We start from the raw sequence: 7,840 nt of genomic DNA, 5'->3' as shown, positions 1-7,840 counted from the left end.
AGTTTAACATTGTGCTAATTGATTAATGTAATGTATGTTGAGATCATAAGTGTTGTGAGAAGGAAATGTCTCATGATGAAGTGTTTTAAGCCTTATGTGTTGTAATATTAGTTTTGATATTTTCCTTGTTGAAATGACATGATTTATGTTGATTTGCCTCTTACGGATGTTCCTAGTAGGGGATAATGTAACACCTTGTAAATTCAAGACTTATTGTAAATCCTAACATAGTTGTAATAAAGTCAAAACATTGTTTTTAAGGCAATTTTTAATGAATATAGGTAATTTACGAGGTTTAAGAACCAAAATGTCCAAAACATCTGATAAATTTTTTCAAAGGGATGCTAGTGTGCCTTAGCCTTTCTGATAACTTTTAGGAGTCAAAAATGTACGAACATGGGTGGAAAGGTAGCTAATGGGTTTTTGAGTTGTTCCATGGTTGAAATGTCTGGGTACGACTCCCCAAAGAACACTCAAGAGCACTTGAAGAGGATCGCTGCAGTTTGGTGCAACACTGCCTGGCAGTGTGCATCGACGGGATAGACGACGTCCCGTGTGCGGATCGACGGGGCGTCGATGCCACCGTTGTCGACACTCAGGATGGTGGAGAAGGTCTCTTCACCTGCATAGTCCCTGGAATCATTGATTGAATGCTGAAGTGCACGCTATGGTCCGTGTGTGGATAGATAGGACGTTGATGCCACTGTCGTCCTACACTGAGAAAAATGAACAAAACCCCTTCCTACACGAGTATCTGACAAAACATACGGATGTACAACACGTACCATCGATGGACCTATGTTCCGTCGATCGAGGTCTCCTCGTTGAGTCTGCAAGTTCCTACACGTTTTAAATTAAATTCATTTTATTAATTAACTAATTTAGGGATAATTACGATGACTACTTAAGTTGATGTATTCCCACTATAAATAGACACAACCCTCATTAACCTAAAGAATACTCGCAAAATAAACTCTCTCTTTTCTCTCTTATTTCTCTCTCTACATGAACTCAACATTGAAGGCTAGAAAGAACTAGGGTTTAGGGGATGGAAAGGGAAGATTTCACCATCAAATTGTTGATAAATCATTAAGGTATGGGGTCTATTAACCTTTGAGATCCTTTCCTAAAAGGGTTCTTTCAAAATAGATTTCAAAAATTTGAGTTTTCTTATTGGTTTCATCTAATTACGAAATTGAAGTTATGGATTGAGTTGTTAATGAATTCTTAATGTTATATTGAGTAAATTAACATGTAATTCAATTTGTTTAGGGTAATTGTGGATTGTTTTGTCTAAATTGAAGAATATGATCCTCTATCCCTATCCCTAGGTACTGATCTTGACCTATATCGTATTGTGATCATTCTATTGAGTTTGTTGTTGATTACTATCCAATGGTGCCATTACGATTAAACTAAGATGGATTATAGGTCTATCATGTTAGTTCTTGAGATGTTATTTAGGTTACGAATTATAATGTGAAATAAGACTATGTACCTTGTCTCAAGTTCTGATCTAAATATGAATTGTGTTATAGAGATGCAATAGGCCTTGTTATTCAAATGATTATCATTGTGTGATGATATTACTCCCCAAGTTGGGTTGAGTTATGACTTGATGGTAAGACCTTGATTATATACTATGAGTAAGACTTGGTAAATCTTAGAATCTCTATCTTTACTTCCAATTGTGATTAATTATTGTTAAGTCATGATATTACATTTGGAGTGTACCTTATACTAGGATTATAGGGTGGTATGATGTTTAATTGAAATTCTTGACTATATTGTGAGGTTTATTAAGGTGTATGTGCTATAAGGATGGTGAAAACTATCAATGTGCTTTAATATGCTATAAAATGCTAAAGTGTTAAACTCACTGATATGAATTGTGATGAAAGGACTTATACAATTTTTATTGAGCTATTGATGATTATAATTATACAAGGGGTAGACCCTATAGCCTAAATTAAGTTAAAATTAATAATTAAAGGCTTAAAGACATTTCAATGAAGGGACTTAGCTTAGCACTGAGTGAACTTTACAAAGTGAAGTGATGGGTTTCCATGGAGTAGGTGTTACCCTATAGGTCTATAAGTGATCTTCATTCCCCTTTGAGGGAAAGTGATTCAATGATTCCCATGAGGAGAGACCCCAATTACTAAATGGTATGTATAGGGAATAAATATATTTTAGTTTCTTAATCTATGTTGCAATCATAGGATACTAGCTAGTGGATCCACCTAGAAAGCTATGTTTATATGAGGTTTTACCTTGGCCGGTAGACCACCTTCCATCGGTGTAAGGTTTTATGCTATCATATTACACATTTGGCTCATGTGCTCTATGTCTGTTAAAGAGAGTGTTCCCTAAACTAAAATGAAAGAATGAAGTATAGACTAACTAAAGTGACTTGAGGGGTTTGACTTAGCCTATGTGGGGGTATGGGACTATACCCATGCCTTTCACTAGTTTGCCTTGATGGGAGTTTTGGGAAGTTAATATTATGGATATGGATGGTGTTAAATGTAAAAGTTTTATATGATGATAATGATTCTTATGAACATACAGATGGTCTTAATGGTCTTAATTACTAAAGATATGAATTTATGAATATATGAGGTTATATTGTGTGAAGTATGATACTAATTATAGTTCTTGTTGGGTTACTTGATTGAGTAGGCTTATGGGGCTTTACTTGGTTATTGCACTTGTTGACTCTTTTGGAATTTATGATTTGTTACATTACTTTGCTATTTATGTCATTACTCTTATTCATGATTGTGATTATATTACTTGGTGATAGAGTATACGATATTATGGGATCAAGTGGGTTGATATATCTACTAGAAATTTGGTCTATTGTCACGGTTCACCTACCGTTGCAATAGACGTTACTACCGTAGCGATAAGGCTACGGTTACGTCAACCGCTACAATAGATCGCGTAGCAATAGCTCTATTGCTACGGTTCTGTGCGACGGTTCATATAAGCATAGCCATACGTTGACCTATTGCCACGGTTCTCATTTGAATTAATTCCCAACGGTTATGGCCGTATTGGTACGGTTTTGAACCGTCGTAATAGAGGTTTATGCATCAGTTCTGTTAAGGCTATCGCTACAGTTTGCTTTCGATTGAACACACCGTTTATCTCTAGTGCGACGGTTGTTATAGGGTATTGCAACATTTTTAAACAATTGTAGAATTGTTGCTTAATGCCTATTGCAACGGTTATTACCTGCTATTTGCAACAATTCTAATGCAATATTAGTAAGCTATATATACCTGCTATATACTAAATCATTCACGAGAATAAATTTTATAACATAAAAATTCACATAAATCGTTAACGAGAATAAATGTTCATTACCAAAATTAGAATTCATGATCCGTGATTTTAATATCAATTAAAGCAAAATATAAAAATCTTTTTATAGCATTCAAAATTGGTGAAACACATGCCATAGAATTTTTAATCTTCAAAAATATATGATTCTAGAACATCAATAAAGCTTACATCAATACTTCAGCTCCTATGTCAAGTCTTCACTACTGCTTTCATCGCCTTCTTCGATTTCATCACCTACATACAAAAACAAAAAAATATAAATAATTTATCAAACCTCAAATCTTGGAAATTAACAAGTATACATGTAGTTACCACCATGCATTAGATTTTAGAATAGTTCAACCCTCAAACTTGGAAATCATGTACATGCCAATAACATTCAACTGCTAGCTGCATTCAGACTTCTACAAGCAGCAGCAGAAAGACGAGACCAGACTACATGCAGTAATATGCATTAGCTACTATGTTGGTTCGACTAAACAAAATCGTGAAGCTAGGATTAAACACTATCATGCTACAAGAAACCAGCAGCAGAAACAAGAGACCAGCAGCAGAAACAAGAGACCAGACTACAAGCAGTAGAAACAACACTATCATGATTCAACACTATGATGCTATAAGGGACATGTTTAATTAGCATAAAAAAGAAACCAGACTACAAGCAGCAAGTATCAAAAAAATCATGAATCTAACAACTGGTCCTCAACTAGGCTACAAGCAGCACCAGAAAACTCATGAACCAGACTACAAGCAGCAACTCAGACATTAAACTATCAGAGAACAAGCAGCAATTCAGACATTAAACTATCAGAGAACAAGAAGCAACGCGGACATTAAACTCATGAATCAAGCATTTACTGATCCTCTGCCTAACTTTTCCACAACTTCCTTAGATTAATAGCATACTTTTCCATTCTAATCCTATAGCAAGTAGCAACAACAAATAACAATCAAAACATAGAATTAGCGACACCAACCTTGTTCAGCCCCTTGAACAGAAGTAGATTCTCTTGGTGAAGGAGTCGACAATGCTGCCAATATGTTAGGATCAATTAATCCCGCATGCTTAAGTTATGGGATAACTTCTTGTTGCACAATTTTCTTTTGTTCCTCCATTTGTTTCTCCATTTTCTGCATCCTCTCTTGCATTTGCTGCATTCTATCAGTTGTTACGCTTAATGTTGATTCCGAATTGCCAACTTTTTTTTCAAAGTAGTCTTTGTAACTCCTGCGCCATAGAGTCTTAGACGTCCCGGATGTCCAGGACCCGTGACGCTTGAAAATGCATCAACATACTCACCATTTATGCTTATTTGTTTTTCAATTTCCTCCATTTTAGCCTACCAAAGCATATCAAACAAACACAATCTTACGAAATAATAATTGATCTAAAAAACAATGAAAATAGACAGGAGACATACTATTTTGCTAGTAGTATCTTCAGTTGAGGCCTTGTAAGAACGCCCAGGTTTTCATGTTCTTATAACCACAAAGAGATCCTTAGATGCTACTGTCTCCTTATCTTTCTCCTAGTCAAATTGAAATATATATAAAACATAAACTCATAGTGGAAGAGATCCAAAAGCAAATTTCATCAGCAGTGGATTAGAAACCTATCTTAAGTAATACTTTTTAATAAAAAGCCCCAAAATTTGATTAAAAAAATAATATAGAAGAGAACTCACGAGCTTATTACGAACTAAAGCGAAACTCTTTTTGCTAGCAGTTTGTGGATTCATCAATTTTTTTTATTCTTTTTCATTTGTTTCAGACATTTTCTACAAAGAAATGAATCAGTATTGTTAATCGAAGGTATATTAGTGTTATATAGTGTACTAGACAAGGTCAATATTAGTCTATCTTTCCTTTATAACAAACAATCTATCTTTCCTTTATAACAATCTGTCAATATCAGTCATTATATAGTGTTAAGTTGTCTTGTAAAATGCCTCGTACTATCACAATAAATTAAGAAATAAGCTGCAAAATATTACAATAGAGAAGAGAGTAAAAGAAAATATAAAGAAGAATATATACAATTATCACACTAATTTAGAAACTAAAGAATTTATAAAGCAGAATCTATACAATTTTTGCACTTTATCCAGATGCTTTAATAACTATACTATTCAGATGGTTACTACATGTTTTGATTTACTGCTGTAGCAGTGAGAGAGGTGGTTATGCAGGCTGGTCCATATACAAACCATAATAATGCTAGAGTTATGAATTACAAATAGAGATGAATCATATTTCATATGCTAGAGTGTTGACATTTCTCATCCTTTGGTGGTGATAGTTACAGTTGCTGCTCCTTATGGGTCTTTCTAGTAGGGTCTGAATTACAAATACAGGCCAAAATGTTCCTCTAATTGCTTAAAGTTTGGGCATGATAATGATACACCTACCTATTAAAAAGGCACCTACGAGAAAGAAGACCTAGGAGGAAGCATAGAAATATCCAAATATAGCAAGCAAGATCAACTATATTAGATGAAATATCCAAACATGCTAGACACAGAGATGCTACTGGAAAGAGAGGTACTATTTTGTCTAACAGCTTTGAAGTATTGGGGGTCATTAGGTTGGAAGAAGCTGGGAAGGGAGCAAAAAACAGGAGCTATAATACAAATGCTGCTTATAAAAAAAATTGAGATTCTGAACTACATTTTTACCTTAAATTTTTTAGAATTCCAATATTTGCGGAGATCTCTAAATTGACATTCTGTAATATGACCAGGCTTTTTTGCCATTCGAACTGCAGATTGTCATATGGATCGTAATAATTAAGCTTCAAATCACTTCTATGTCTTCTCCAAGCATCTCTAATTGTTATCATAAGCCAATGGTACGCAACTTCAGGAATAATATATTTCTCCTATAATTTTGTGTCATTCAATTAGCCAATAGAAGTAAAATACTTTTACAAATAGTTAATTATTGTAAACTACAAACCTTGATATAATCCTATAAATCCTTTTCAGTGTCCATGCTTCTCCAATCCAATATATCAAATGGGCAAAGAGTCGCATTTCTAGCCAATGTTCCTAGGAAGCTACTTAGCTCTATGACAAAATCATCAGTAGGACAAACAGGTTGATTTTGACTATTCAGTATGATCAAATTACGTTCTTTTCTTGCATGAACATCATGCATTTGCGTTCTACCTCTTTTATTTGGACTGGAAACATCTTCAGCTATAAGAAAATACAAGAAATATAATTGAAAATTATGAATACATTTAATAGGTCTGTAATCTTATATGTTACCTTGTTCTTCAGGTTGATCATTTGATCCTCGAAAGGAAAATCTTTGCCATGCTGCTCAAGAGGCAGCTCCTCGACAGGTTGCACAAGAGGCAGCTTCTAGACAGGATGCACAAGAGGCAGGTCCTCAACAGCCAGCACAAGAGGAAGATCCTCGACATGCTAATTTTCAAAAGGCAACTCCTCGACAGATTGTCTTTTTGCTTCAGATTGTGGTGCTACTGGTTGTTGTGCTCCAATTAATTTGAGCAGATGTCCTTTCTCGCACTCTATTTCTTTAATAATTTCATTTGTTTTCAATAACCGCCGTTTCTTATTTGCCAACAATGTAACGATCCCGGTTTAGCAAATGTCTTCTTTTTGGAATTTTTGCTTCTTTTTGAAGTTTCTTGTTGACTCATAGCTATGACTATTCAAACCTGTGTGAAAATAGAATTAAAAAGTTAAAATGTATGGCAGTGTACACCTGCAATACTTAAACAAATCAATCACCAAGGTATTACAAAGAGCTGAAAATAAAATGTACCATTAAGGGACATTCTAATAATATTTTATGCACTCAATCACATTCAGTAGGTCTATTACTGTCCACAATCACACACAAGATTTAGAGTGTTTTTAGGAATCCAATTGGTGGAATTATAAGACAAGTTACTTGATTGATTAGTTCAGGTTCACTTCTGGAGCATGATTTAATTTATTTTACTCTTTTGAGGTTTCTGAAGTTATTTTTAAACTCCAGCTTGGTGTGACTTATGTTCGGTCTAGAGATACAATATAGCTTCATAGATAGTACATTAAGTACTCAAAGAGAGATATAGCGAAAGAATATTTAAAGAATCATAAAAACGAGATACGAACCTTGAGTGTTGGACCTTAATAAAGAGATAAGAACCTAGTGATTACTAATATATGAAATTACTCAGAGAAACTGCAAAAAGAAGAAGAATGAAAATGATCAATAAGAGATAAAAAGGACATACCAAAAGTCATAATCCCAAAATTGTAGTAATTTAAAGATAACATGAAAAGAAACACATAGAAACAAAAACAAGAGACAGCAACTACAGTTCACTCAACATTCATAATCTATATGATGCAACTCAAATGATATTCATTACTTACTATAAGAAAAAACATAATGTATTCGAACAAGTCCACAAGATCCTTTGTTAATCATCAACTTCCATACAATCCCAATCAGTATCATCAAAGTCATCCTC

At 34.2% G+C, this 7,840-nt stretch overlaps 1 pseudogene; it reads right to left on the bottom strand.

The window, feature by feature from the left end:
- Window positions 1-3,521: 3,521 nt before the first annotated feature.
- On the bottom strand, window positions 3,522-6,190 carry LOC114075179 (annotated as a pseudogene).
- Window positions 6,191-7,840: the final 1,650 nt, after the last annotated feature.

Source organism: Solanum pennellii, chromosome 12 (genome assembly GCF_001406875.1).
Source record: "Solanum pennellii chromosome 12, SPENNV200".
Lineage (NCBI taxonomy): Eukaryota > Viridiplantae > Streptophyta > Magnoliopsida > Solanales > Solanaceae > Solanum > Solanum pennellii.
The sequence above is the reverse complement of the archived record's forward strand: the minus strand, read 5'-3'. Positions and strand labels throughout refer to the sequence as shown.